Below are 12,672 nucleotides of genomic sequence, written 5' to 3'. Positions count from 1 at the left end.
TTGATGGAAAAGCACATCAAGCTGGCAAGAGAAGTAGAAACAGTCAGAGAACAATGAGTTACTTACCTGCAGAACAACATGACTGGTATTGTTTGTGTTGTACACATCTAAGCCTACTCCAGCACAAGCTGCAAGGGAGCTTGAAAGGAGAGGCATCTGCCCTCACACTTTCCTCTCCCTCCCAGAAACATGATAGGGTCCCCCTTGTCCTCACTTATCACCCCACCAGCCTCTTCATTCAAAGGACCATCCTCCGCCAACTCCAGGATGATACCACCACCAAACACATCTTCCCTTCACCCCCCCCGGCGGCATTCCGCAGAGATCGTGCCCTCCGGGACATCCTGGTCCACTCCTCCATCACCTGCTATACCTCAACCCCCTCCCACGGCACCTTCCCATGCAACCACAGAAGGTGTAACACCTGCATCTACACTTCCCCTCTCCTCACCGTCCAAGGGCCCAAACACTCCTTTCAAGTGAAGCAGTATTTCACTTGCACTTCCCTCAATTTAGTCTACTGCATTCGTTGCTCCCAATGCGGTTTCCTCTACATTGGAAAGACCAAACGCAGAATAGGTGACCGCTTTGCAGAACACCTTCGGTCTGTCTGCAAGCATTACCCAGACCTCCTTGTCGCTTGCCATTTCAACACTCTACCCTGCTCTCATGTCCACATGTCCGTCCTTGGCCTGCAGCATCGTTCCAGTGAAGCTCAACACAAACTGGAAGAACAGCACCTCATCTTCCAACTAGGCACTTTACAGCCTTCTGGTCTGAATATTGAGTTCAACAATTTTAGATCATGAACTCTCTCCTCCATCCCCACCCCTTTCCGATTCCCCCCCTTTTTTCCCCAATAATTTATACAGATTTTTCTTTTCCCACCTATTTCCATTATTTTTAAATCCATTGTTTTATCTCTACCTTTTAGCCTTTTTTGATTCCTTCACCCCACCCCACCCCCACTAGGGCTATCTGTACCTTGCTTGTCCTGCTTTTTACCCTTAATTAGCACATTCCTTAGATAATATCACCACCTTCAACACCTCTTTGTCCTTTTGTCTGTGACATATTTTGGTTATCTCCACCTATCACTGGCCCTTTATCCAGCTCTACTTGTCCCAACCCGCCTTAAATCAGCTTATATTTCACCTCTCTTCTATTTTTACTTAGTTCTGTGAAGGGTCATTCGGACTCGAAACGTTAACTGTGTTCCTCTCCGCAGATGCTGTCAGACCTGCTGAGTTTTTCCAGGTATTTTTGTTTTTGGTTTGGATTTCCAGCATCTGCAGTTTTTTGCTTTTATCTTTGAGGTTGAAAGGAAGATTCACAAGAGTTATACAAGAGTAGGAAGGAGTAGCTACTAAAGGAGCAGAAACATTGCAGTTGACACTTAGGCCTGGATTTTCACTCCAGAAGCAGGAAATTTCCAAAGTTGGGAATATCAAGCTGTCAGAGGGTTGTAGGGCTGGAGGAAGTTACAGAGAGAGGGACTGATGTACCGAGTGTAATTTTTTTTTTAAATGGGTAGAATTTGAGAACAGGGTTCTTTTCCCCTTCTCCACAGTCCCCCATGCCTGATGCTCCTACCAAGCCACATGGTTGAGGAGAATGTCATGGTTTGATCGCCAGTGATCTCAATGGTGCACAAAAATTGAAAATGGCAGGATGGGAAGAGAGAGATTTAAGTCTGCAGTCCTGTGTCAGATCATGTTACATCGACTTCACCCAATCTTACCCTCCCTTTCTTGGTGGTTGGCTTTAGCACCCACTTGCCTAATTGTCAAACAAAAAGAATGACCACTCAGGAAAGGGCAACTATTGGTAACAATGGAACTAGCCAATATCCTAAGGCACTGCCTGTAAGAGAACGAAGGCAGAGAAACGGGGAAGTCAAGCTGAGAGCTAATAACATTCATATTTAGTGAAGTGTAACTGCCCTAATGCATTACTCCTGTGTGCATGATATCGTGGCATACAAAGTCTGAGCTGAAGATTGCTGCTGGTGATCATAATCCATTATTAATGTTGATACGTCAGAGGTCAACTTCAGGAGTGCAGTTTATGTACACACACTGCTGCTCTCTGCATCTGGGATTTTCTGCTGAGGCAGAGGTCAAAGCAAAGGGTCTCGAGGTCAGCATGTACGTACACGAAGTGCTATTCCATTGTACAAAAAGCAAATTCTTTTTGGAAAGGTTTTAAACTCATAATCCTTCAGCTGTTAGCAACATGCAAGAAATAACTAGTCAACATCCTCTGGTGCTGCTTGCAGGTTATCTGGGTCAGGAGTGCAGATTTCAATGTTCATCACTGTCTAACTATATCCGTACGATGGCCAAAAATTCACCCATCACCACTTACTATTAGCAAACCTCTAGACCTGCTGCCAATTTACAAAATTGATTAAAAGTGCAAGCAACTTTGAATGTTCTTTTTCTCTACCTCCCACTGATGATTTGCAAACACAAAAAATGTATAAATTACAACATCTAATACCTTGCCAGATGAACATTCAAAACGGAGTTAAGTCCCTTAGAGTTTCTCCTCACTCTCTTCCCCCTTCCAAAATATGGTGTGCATTAGATTCAGTTTTACATCGGTTTTTGCAAGCTTCACTTAAAGCACTATGCCCTTCAGTCATTGAAAACGAAATGACAGATGAAAAAGTAGTGATAGAAAATTGTTACAGATATTTATACCTATAGGAAGTGCATGCTATATGCAAGATTTTAGTGTCAAACAATCCATCAGTCATTTTTAAAAATTCTTCCATGGGATGTGCACAATTACTGGTATTTGCTGCCCATTGCAAGTGTTCTCGAGGCGGTGGTAGTGAGCCATCTTGAACTGCAACAGTCCATGTAGTGCAGGTACACCCACAGTGCTGTTATGAAGGGAGTTCCGGGATTCTGATTCAGTGACAATGGCAATAGTTTCAAGACAGGATGATGAGTGGCTTGGATGAGAACGTGCAGGTCATGGTGTTCCCATGCACCTGCTGCCCTTGTCCTTCAAGGTGGCAGGTCATATCAGGCTGATAAAAGGCCTAAAGGGCATGAAACTGAACATACCTAGGCAATGGAAAGGACAACAGCAAACTCAATCCTTTCAACCCTGCAAAGTCCTCCTGACTAACATTTGGAAGAGCTGCCTCACAGACCAGTCAAGCAACAGCCTAACAGTCATATCATGGAATCATACATTAGCGATAATGTCCCAGGCACCAACATCATCATTCCTGTCCTGTCCCACTGGCAGGACAGAGCCAGCAGAGGTGGCGGCACATTTGGGAGGGATTGCTTCGGAAGTCCTCAACATCGACTCCAGACCCCAGGACGTCTCATGGCATCAGCTCAAACATGAGCAAAGAAACTTCCTGCTGAAGAATCAGTACTCCTCTATGTTAAATACCGCTTGGAGGAAGCACTGAGGCTGGCAAGGGCACAGAATGCACACTGAGAGGATTTCAATGTCCATCACCAAAAGTGGCTCAGTAACACCACTACAGACCAAACTGGCTGAATCGTAAATGACATAGCTGCTAGACTAGGTCTGCAGCAGTTGGTGAGGGAACCAACAAGAGAGAAAAACATCCTTGACCTCATCCTCACCAACCTGCCCCTCGCAGATGCACCTGTCCATGGCAGTATCGGTAGCAGTGACCACCGCACAGTCTTTGTGGAGATGAAGTCTCACCTTCACATTTCTGATACCCTCCATCGTGTTTTGTGGCACTACCACTGTGCTAAGTGGGATAGATTTCAAACAGATCTAGCAACTCAAAACAGGGCATCCATGAGGTGCTGTTGGCCATTAGCAGCAGCAGCAGAATTGTACTCAACCACAACCTGTAACCTCATGGTCCAGCATATCCCCCATTTTATCATTACCATCAAGCCAGGGGATCAATGCTTGTTCAATGAAGAATGCAGGAGGGCATGCCAGGAGCAGCACCAGGCATACCTAAAAATGAGGTGTCAACCTGGTGAAGATATAACTCAAAACTACTTGGTGTCAAATAACACAAGCAGCAAGTGACAGACAGAGCTAAGTGATTCCACAAGCAAGAGATCAGATCTAAGCTCTGCAGTCCTGCCACATCCAGTCATGAATGGTGGAGGGCAATTAAGCAACTCATTGGAGGAGGACGCTCCACAAATATCTCCATCCTCAATGGTGGAGGAGCCCAGCACATCAGTGCAAAAGACAAGGCTGAAGCATTTGAAACAATCTTCAGCCAGATGTGCCGAGTGGATGGTCCATCGCAGCCTCCTCCAGAGGTCCCTAGCATCACACATGCCAATCTTCAGCCAATTTGATTCACTCCACATGATATCAAGAAATGGCTGAAGGCACTGGATACTGCAAAGGCTATGGGACCTGACAATAATCCGGCAACAGTACTGAAGACTTGTACTCCAGAGCTTGCTGCGCCCCTAGCCAAGCTGTTCCAGTAAAGCTAAGTCAGGAGTGTGATAGAATATTCTCCACTTGCCTGGATAAGTACAGCTCCAACAACACTCAAGAAGCTTGAAACCACCCAGGACAAAGCAGCCCGCTTGATTGACACCACATCCACAAACATTCACTTCCTCCACCACCGAAGCATAGTGTCAGCAGTGTGCACCATCTGCAAGATGCAGTGCAGGAACTCACCAAGCCTCTTTAGGCAGCACCTGCCAAACCCACGACCACCACCATCTAGAAGGACAAGGGCAGCAGGCACATGGGAACACCACCACTTGGGAGGACCCCTCCAAGCCACTCACCATCCTGACCTGGAAATACCTTGCCGTTCCCTCATCGAGTCAATATCCTGGAACTCCCTCCCTAACAGCACTGTGGATGTACCTATACCACATGGACGGCAGCGGTTCAAGAAGGCAGCTCACCACTACCTTCTCCAGGGCAACTAGAGATAGGCAATAAATGCTTGCTTAGCCAGTGAAGCCCAAATCCTGTGAATGAATTTTTAAAAACAGTGGAGAGTTTCCCCCATCACCCCTGCAACCCCGTTTATTCCCAGTGATTTCAATTTTGCTTGTGTTATATATGATGTATTAAAAAATCTTACACAACAGGCAATTTCAATTTTACTTCCTGTCACTACATTTCGGTCAAACTTTTCAATCAGCCTTTCTCCTCTTCCAATATAAATTTCTATGCTCACATTTATACTGAAAACTGCCTGTGCAAACCTATCCCATCAATGGTGCCATGGTAACGCTTCAATTTTTCTTAACTGCTCACCTTGCTTAAAGAAGCTTGTCCACACCTCCTCAGACATATCTTTCGCTTCTTTACTCATCCCATTACCAGTCCCTTGGCATTGCTCCATGAAACCTTGTGCCATTTAATCTCTCCTGCCTTCCATCCCATCACAGATGTTCTCTTTTATGTTTCTAAACATTACTGCAGCCATCTTAAGTTCACAACACAGCCCTAAAGCCTTTGCAACTGACAGTCAAGATCTGTGTAACAAAGACAGTAATTATTGTTGTGATGTAGTGAAATACAGCAGCCATTTTGTTCACAACATACTCCAAAAAATGGTGAAATAATGACCTGACAATATATTTATAGTGTTGGTTGAGGGCACTGATGAGAATCCCCAACAAGCCACCCAACTCCACTTCACACAGAGTCTTAGAATCTTTTGCATCCAGCTGTGGGCAGATAAAACCTTGGTTTCGTCTCATTGAGAAAACAGCACCTCTGACAGTGCAGCACTCTCTCAGTAATGCACTGCAGTGACAACCTGGATTGTGTGCTCAAGTTTCTAGAGTGGGACATCTGTCTTAGAGGCGAGAATGCTATCCGAGAAGTAGACCAAGCCTGGAGTTCAGGTTTTTGACTTTTGCTGTGGACTAACTGCGGCCTAAAGTCTGACAGCAGTCTACAATTACTGTAATAAAAATTACATTTAACGAAGTAATAGATCACTAACAAATACAAGTTAAAATGTCTCACAGCTCATCTGAAGGAAAACAAATTATAGGCCTTACCAGTACATTATTTGCAATACTATTTACCTAACACGTTACAAAATTTGCTCAGAATATCAAATCATCTTAAAATAATAAGAACAGAAAATATTGTAAATACTCAGCAGGTCTGGCAGCATCTGTGGCAAGAAAAACAGCTTTAATGTTTCAGGTCATGATCTTTCATCAACCAATCACTTTTGCTCGTTCCTCGTTTCTCAAGTTTCTGACTCCCAGTTAATATCTAAAATATTATTTTGCCCTCTTTCAGGATAGATTCCAACAATCTGTTTCAGGTACAACATATAGCAGAGATATTAAACTATTTTGCATCACTTTTTACAATTGATGGTAGAAATGAGAATACCCGGTGCTCTAAAGCACGAGAAACCCTAGGCAGCATACAAGGTAGCTTAATATAGGGAGATAGTTCTTCCACCTGAATATAATAATATAATTCCATTGGAGCAGAGAAGCCTAAAAGGAAACTTGGAGCCTTTTACAATTGTGCATGGCTTGAAAAGGTGATTAGGAAAAGGCTTCTTCCAAGTTGGTGATGAAGATGATCAATCTCAAATAGTCATTAAGAGACAAGGTATGCTATTCTTGGGAGAGCTTTTATATATAAAATAACAGACTGAATCTTCAACTACAGCACCTAAAAAAAAGAGGAAATTGATTGTTCGACTTTTCTGCTAAGGGCTTGCTCCTCATTTGGTAGCTGTTCCTATCTTTTGATTCAATTGCATTTAGTCAGCCAGGTATTGGCACCTTAACAGTTAAGTGGCCTCTTGCCTGAGGGGACATGCTGCCCTTTCAGGTGTGACACATCTGTGGCCATAATCGCTGGCTTTTTGACATGATAGATGTGAGACTTTTCATTTTCACAATCCAAATGCACTAATGACATGAGGAAATGGGGCGTGGAGAATGAATTCAGCTCACCGGTAAAAGGCGATTATCACCAGCAATCTGACCAGATCCAAGATGCACTGCCTCACTCCGGCCCTGCTTGGCAATTTATCTCATTTACAATCTCAGGCTAAATTCAAACAAGAATCATTCAAAACATGTGTCATTCAATTTTTCCCAAATGAAGTCATCAACACACCTAATTTCAAAGTGAAATGGCAGAAAGTTAAAAATAAAGTTACACTCTTTCAAAAAAGCTAAGAAAAATAAGAGACTGACCAATGAGGAACCTCAGTCACTGAAGTGAATCCTATGATTGAGCAATTGGATGTGATGTTTAACAGAAAGATGTTCCCTTTTATTTCCATTTGGTTAAAAAACTTCAATCCAACTCATTCCCTTGTAGACAGTGCAAGTCTTGCATATTCCCTTCCCCCAACCACTCCGCCTGTTGGGAGTTTGAACCAAAGGTGCCACCCATATATGTGCCTAAAGCCCCTTCATTTTATTTTATTTTGTTGCTGTCGACAATATTGCACATAGATCTGAATGAGCAGGCGCATCAGAGGATTCACTGTACCACTGCACCTAGTCTCTTAGTGACCCGTCATCACCGACTCCACAAGCAAGTCAAATAACTTATCCCTTTTCACCCCATCAAAATCCTTCATCGTTGGCTAGATTTTTCCCCAAGATTATATAGAGTCTGCAAAGGAACCCACTGCCCCCACCCACCGCTCCACCCCTACACACCCCCCACCCCATCTTAAATTCCAAACAACTCCCAGCTACAAAAAGACGGCAGCACAGATACAGCAAATGACTGTTTTTTTAAATCTGAGAGGGTAAGGTAAGAAAATACTGAAAGATTGGTGCTTGCTGGGGCTTTCAGTTTACATACGGAAACTCTACGTGATCCAATAGTATCCAGCCTTCCTACTGTGTCCCCAGCAATCTACTTCATACAGGGTTTCAGTTTTAAGACTCCACAGTTGTGTGCGGAATAACTTAGAGCTTTGAAATTTATAAGCAAGAATCCTGCCTAAAGAGTTTTTCCTTTCGAACTAGTTTAATAAAACAATAGACATCATTGGACCTCTATCCAGCTCTACTTGTCCCACCCCCCACTTAAACCAGCTTATATTTCACCTCTTTTCTATTTTTTTTTAGTTCTGTTGAAGAGTCATACAGATTCGAAACGTTAACTGTGTTCCTCTCCACAGATGCTGTCAGACCTACTGGGTTTTTCCAGGTATTTTTGTTTGTGTTTTGAATTTCCAGCATCCGCAGTTTTTTGCTTTTATCTTAGACATCATAAAGTATTGCTTAAGTGAGGCATCATCTCAAACTTGGCAAAATACATGAAGTTAAATTGCTCTGTGAGACAATGAGCATCAGGCTTGGAAAGAAGTACAGACAAAATCTTTAAAAGGGTCAAGTTCTCCAATGCTTAGAAAACTAGTCAACATTCCACTGACCCAGGCAACCTGATAAACAAAAGTATTTAATCACTGATTGTTAACTTACCAGGACTATTCTTTCTAACAAACAGCAGAATATCTTTGTTAAAAACAGCAGAATATCTTTGTTAAAAACAGCAGAATATCTTTGTTAAAAACAGCAGAATATCTTTGTTAAAAACAGCAGAATATCTTTGTTAAAAACAGCAGAATATCTTTGTTAAAAACAGCAGAATATCTTTGTTAAAAACAGCCTCCAGTTTAAAGTAACAGCTGGTAGAATACTCTTCCACACCCAACTGGCTCATTGTACAACATTCCAAACTGCTGCGCACAGAACATTAAATAACATGCCACAACATACCTAGGATGTTAGGAACAAGCACTTTTTGTTGCACAATCATTTCAAAGAGATCTCTTCCATCTAGTGCTTTGGGCCAACTTTATATAATGAATGGGCATTAAATCCAATTCCACTCCCTGCCCCCCCCCCCACCCCCAACAGTGCCCCAAATCTCTTCTCAGAGACGAAGATCCCTGGCTAGGATATAGCTCCATAGTTGCCATATACTTTGTTGAGGTGGTCATTATCCAGTCCATGAGTGTTAGCTGACTATTCAACTCTGGACGGCATCACAGCAAGCCCATTAGCCCTGCTTTTTTTGTTTCACCAGGTAGTTTTGGTTCCCTTCAGCCCATCTTCCTAGGATACCTACTCCAGTATCATTCCATTACAGACTAATTGTTTGCTAAGTGAGCCTGGTTTTCAGGCCCCAATCATTCTTTCTGGAAACCCATTCCAACCCTCTTCTTTTCACTGTGAAGAAGAGTGCAGAAGTATTCCCTGATGTCACCTTGAATCTTCCTTTGCCTTCTCGGTCCAGTGTGTCTGAAAGTGCTGTTTTGGGTTTGCTTTCTCTATCCCATTAAACATTATACATCTCTGTCAAGTCCCCTGTGAGATGTTGCTTCAGGGTTGATTGCAATTTGTCAGGGTTCCTGCTTCCAATTACGATGGCGTAGTGGGATTGTCGCTGGACTAGTAATCCAGAGACCCAGGGTAATGCTCTGGGGACCTGGATTCAAATCCATATTCAATAAAAATCTGGAATTAAAAGTCTAATAATGACCATGGAACCATTGTTGATGGTTGTAAAAACCCATCTGGTTCACTAATGTCCTTCAGGGAAGGAAATCTGTCATCCTTACCTGGTCTAGCCTACATATGACTCCAGACCCATAGCATTGTGGTTGACTCTTGAACGCCCTCTGAAATGGCCTAGCAAGCCAATCAATTGTAATAAATCACTACAAAGTCACAAAAAAGGAGTGAAACCGGACAGACCACCCAGCATCGACCTCGGCTCCGGAAACAACGACGGCAATCTCAGACCTGTTGACCCTGCAAAGTCCTCCTTACGAACATCTGGGAGCTAGTGTCAAAATCCAGAGAGCTTCTCACAGACTAGTCAAGTAACAGCCTACCATCGCCATCCTCATGGAATCATATCTTACAGATAATGTCCTACACACCACTATCACCATCCCTGGCTACATCCTGTCCCACCGGCAGGACAGACCCAGCAGAAGTGGCAGCACAGTGGTATACAGTCAGGAGGGAGTTGCCCTGGGAGTCCTCAACTTCGACTCCAGACCCTATGAAGTCTCATGGCATCAGGTCAAACATGGGCAAGAAAAGCTCCTGCTGATTACCACATACTGCCCTCCTTCAGCTGATAAGTCAGTGCTCCTCCATGTTGAACACCAGTTGGAGGAAGCACTGAGGGTGGCAAGGATGCAGAATGTACTCTAGGTGGGGGACTTCAATGACCATAGCCTAGAGTGGCTCGGTAGCACCACTACTGACCGAGCTGGCCAATGACATAGTGGCTAGACTGGGTCTGTAACAGGTGGTGAGGGAACCAACAGGAGGGAACAACATATTTGACCTCATCCTTGCCAATCTGACTGCCACAGATGCATCAGTCCATGACAGCATCGGTAGGAATGACCACCACAAAGTCGTTGTGGAACAAAGTCCTTCCTTCAAATTGAGAAAAGCCTCCATCGTGTTGTGTGGCACTACCATTGTGCTAAATGGGATAGATTTCGAACAGATCCAGCAACTCAAGACTGGACATCCACGAGACACTGTGGGCCATCAGCAGCAGAATTGTACTCAAACACAATCTGTAACCTCATGGCCCAGCATATCCCCCACTCTACCATTACCATCAAGCCAGGGGATCAACCCTGGTTCAATGAAGAGTGCAGGGGGGGCATGCCAGGAGCAGCATCAGGCGTACTTAAAAATGAGGTGTCAACCTGGAGAAGTTTTAACACAGGACTGCTTGTTTGCCAAACAACATAAGCAGCGAATGATGGAAAGACTAAGCGATTCCACAGCCAACAGATCAGATCTAAGCTCTGCAGTCCTGCCACATCCAGTCATGAATGCTGCTGGATAATTAAACAACTCATTGGAGGAGGCGGCTCCACAAATATCCCCATCCTCAATGATGAAGGAGCCCAGCACATCAGTGCAAAAGATAAGGCTGAAGCATTCGCAATAATCTTCAGCCAGAAGTGCCGAGTGGATGATCCACCTCGGCCTCCTCCAGAGGTCCCCAGCATCAGAGGTGCCAGTCTTCAGCCCATTCTGTTCACTCCATGTGAAATCAAGAAACAGCTGAAGGCACTGGATACTGCAAAGGCTATGGGCTTTGACAAAAATCTGGCAACTGTACTGAAGACTTGTGCTCCAGAACTTGCCACGTCCCTAGCCAAGCTATTCCAGCGTGGCTATAACACTGACTTCTACCCGGCTATGTGGAAAATTGTCCAGGTATGTCCTGTACACAAAAAAACAGGACAAATCCAACCTGGCCAATTACCACACCAACACTTTATTCTCGATCATTGTAAAGTAATAGAAGGGGTTATTAACATTGCTATCATGTGGCACTTGCTTAGCAACAACCTGTGCACTGACGCCCAGTTTGGGTTCTGCCAGGGCCACTCAGCTCCTGACCTTATTACACTGCCTTGTTTCAAACATGGACAAAAGAGCTTAACTCCCGAGGTGAGGTGAGAGTGACTGCCCTTGACTACCAAGGCAGCATTTGACCGAGTATGGCATCAAGGAGCCCTAGCAAAACTGGAGCTAACGGGTATCGGGGGAAAACTCTCCGATGGTTGGTGTCATACCTAGCACAAAGGAAGATGGTTGTGGTTGTTGGAGGTCAGTTATCTCAGTTCCAGGACATCACTGCAGGAGTTCCTCAAGATTCTGTCCTCGGCCCAACCATCTTCAGCTGCTTCATCAATGACCTTCCTTCCATCAAAAGGTCACAAGTGGGGATGTTTGCTGATGATTGCACAATGTTCAGCACTATTCGTGACTCCTCAGATACTGAAGCAGTCCATATCTAAATGAAGCAAGACCTGGACAATATCCAGGCTGACAAGTGTCAAGTAACATTCGTGCCACACAAGTGTCAGGCAATGGTTATCTCCAACAAGAGGGAATCCAACCATCACCCCTTTACATTCAATGGCATTACCATCACTGAATCCCCCACTATCAACATCCTAGGGGGTACCATTGACCAGAAACTGAACTGGAATAGTCATATAAATACTGTGGCTACAAAAGCAGGTCAGAGGCTAGGAATCGTGTGACGAGTAACTCACCCCCTGACTCCCCAAAGCCTGTCCACCATCTACAAGGCACAAGTCAGGAGTGTGATGGAATACTGCCCACCTGCCTGGATGAGTGCAGCTCCCACAAAACTCAGGAAGCTTGACCTTATCCAGGACAAAGCAGCCCGCTTGATTGGCACCACATCCACAAACATTCACTCCCTCCACCACTGACGCACAGTAGCAGCAGTGTGAACCATCTACAAGACGCACTGCAGGAATTTACCAAGGCTCCTTCAACAGCACCTTCCAAACCCACGACCACTACCATCTAGAAGGACAAGGGCAGCAGACAGATGGGAATACCACTACCTAGAAGTTCCCCTCCAAATCATTCACCATCCTGACTTAGAAATATATTGCCATTCCTTCACTGTCATTTGGTCAAAATCCTGGAACTCCCTAACAGCACTGTGGGTGTATCTACACCACGGACTGCAGCTGTTCAAGAAGACAGCTCACCACCACCTTCTCAAGGGCAACTAGGATTGGGCAATAAATGCTGGCCCAGCCAGCGAATCCCACATCCCGTGAATCAATAAAAAAAAAATACCCACCCCATCCTATTCCAGGACTCCTGAGTTCAATAGTAGCATATCTACCACAAC

The 12,672-nt window shown here is 44.5% G+C and overlaps 1 protein-coding gene across 5 annotated transcripts in view; it reads right to left on the bottom strand.

Annotated features, from left to right (window-relative positions):
* LOC121281903 (plastin-3-like) overlaps positions 1-12,672 on the bottom strand; it is a 146,996-nt gene that overhangs the window by 83,310 nt on the left and 51,014 nt on the right. Inside the window, exon 1 of one of the 5 annotated variants that reach the window (XM_041195060.1) lies at positions 8,430-8,545. The exons of 3 other annotated variants lie outside the window; for them this stretch is intronic. The gene's annotated coding sequence lies outside the window, so the exon portion shown is untranslated. Of the gene's footprint in view, positions 1-5,256; positions 5,282-8,429; positions 8,546-12,672 lie in introns of those variants that run through there. One more of the 5 variants, XM_041195059.1, reaches the window with a different exon arrangement.

Source organism: Carcharodon carcharias, chromosome 9 (assembly GCF_017639515.1).
Source record: "Carcharodon carcharias isolate sCarCar2 chromosome 9, sCarCar2.pri, whole genome shotgun sequence".
Taxonomy (NCBI): domain Eukaryota; kingdom Metazoa; phylum Chordata; class Chondrichthyes; order Lamniformes; family Lamnidae; genus Carcharodon; species Carcharodon carcharias.
Note: the sequence above shows the minus strand (reverse complement) of the source record. Positions and strands in the feature narration are given on the sequence as shown.